The sequence below is a fragment of the Diceros bicornis genome, chromosome X, assembly GCF_020826845.1.
Source record: "Diceros bicornis minor isolate mBicDic1 chromosome X, mDicBic1.mat.cur, whole genome shotgun sequence".
Classification (NCBI taxonomy): Eukaryota; Metazoa; Chordata; class Mammalia; order Perissodactyla; family Rhinocerotidae; genus Diceros; species Diceros bicornis.
This window is the reverse complement of record NC_080781.1, coordinates 89626651-89628546: the sequence shown is the minus strand read 5'-3', so window position 1 is coordinate 89628546 and position 1896 is coordinate 89626651.

Sequence of the window (1896 nt, the reverse complement as noted above, 5' to 3'; positions counted from 1 at the left end):
CTGGAAATATTAAAGGAAGATTTTAATATCAATAAAATGTTAAGAAATACCAAGCGAACTTTTGATTCTAGCATAAGATAATTTCGATCACATTTTTATAATCTATTTGAAAGATTTATATATAAATACACACACACAATTTGGTTTCAGATGCATGGATTCCTGAAAATTGTCTAGGCTATCCTAGAAAACATCTCAAAATATCTCAAGTTTGATCTATGTTGTAGTAGCAAATATATGTTGTTTATAGACACGCAACATCCATATTCTGGAATGGTTCCTCGTGCAACTGGAAAAGTGCAATGGAAATTTGTGTTGAAATCCAAGAATTGTGCAACTTTAAAATACTTATCTCTCTGTATACTGGTAGTAGATTAGTTGAGTTTTTTTAAATAACAACTTTTGAAGCGTAATATACATAAAGTATACAATACCCACATTATAAGGGTATAAGCTCAATTTTTGACAAACTGAACAACTAATTTTTTAATTAAAATTCTCAAATGAAAGATTAATTTGGAATTATTCACTAAGTGCTGAAAAAGCCTAATAATATAAGTATTGCTAAATAATTATGTTGATATTTTGTTACGCTCAGGGCTATTAATGCTCTTTAACCACCTTAATGTCATTCAGATTCAGTGCTTTCTGAAATGGAGGTTCTGAGTCAACCCATACTGGAGGTGTATTTTTCCTTACTGTATTGTACCATTTTTGTAGTTGTCTTACTGGATTTTGGGCATAAGAGCGCACTGAGCAGCAGTAAAATCCTCTTAGATGGTTTTGTGAATGCTTAAAGATTTTTTTCTAAGAATATATATAGAAAACTATTTTTCTTAAATGGTTATGAGTTCAGAAATCATCACCTATGGCAATAGAAAACAAGAAACAAACTCCTTAGTTTAGTTTTCTATTAACAGAGCAGTACATGTAAAATAATACCTAAAATGGATGCCATATAATTTATTGAACTGCTCACTTCTCATTTTGTTTTCTGAGGTTCAGTAGTAAACCCTCAGAAACCTCGTGACAGAGAAACCTTTCAGCTTCCCGATATCTCATTCTAAGGAGGTGAGGAGGAAGCAGAAAGTGAGCTGATTTTTCTACACTTAAGGGAGGACGGAGAATTTCTCCAGATCAGGTTTCTCTCTTGGTCTGTTTGAACTAGATGTCTGCTAGGTGCATTCATCTGTATTCTAAGAGAATCTCTGAAAAAATATTTATACCTATAGTGGACAGTCTGGAAATATATAGTTACATAGTTATGTGTGTATATATATATATATATATATATAGTTATATATATGTACATATATAGTTATTTTATAGTTATGTAGATGTATATATATAGTTATATTATAGTTTTATATATATAGTTATTTTATTTATTTATTTATTTATTTATTTATTTTTTGTGAGGAAGATCAGCCCTGAGCTAACATCCGTGCTAATCCTTCTCTTTTTTTTTGCTGAGGAAGACCGGCTCTGAGCTAACATCTATTGCCAATCCTCCTCCTTTTTTTTCACCACAGCCCCAGTAGATAGTTGTATGTCATAGTTGCACATCCTTCTAGTTGCTGTATGTGGGATGCGGCCTCAGCATGGCTGGAGAAGCGGTGCGTCAGTGTGCGCCCGGGATCCGAGCCCGGGCCGCCAGTAGCAGAGCACGCGCACTTAACCACTAAGCCACAGGGCCGGCCCTATATATAGTTATTTTAGAGTAAAACATGTTTGAGAGATTTAGATAGTTATTTATAAAAGAAGCCTGTGTTTATAATGATGATCAAACCATGGAGCCACAAAATAGCCAAACTATGGATTCTAGCATCTAGTCACAATCTGGATTCTAGAAGGTGAGAGTTAAGATAATTGGTAATTGTAAAGATCCTACTTCAA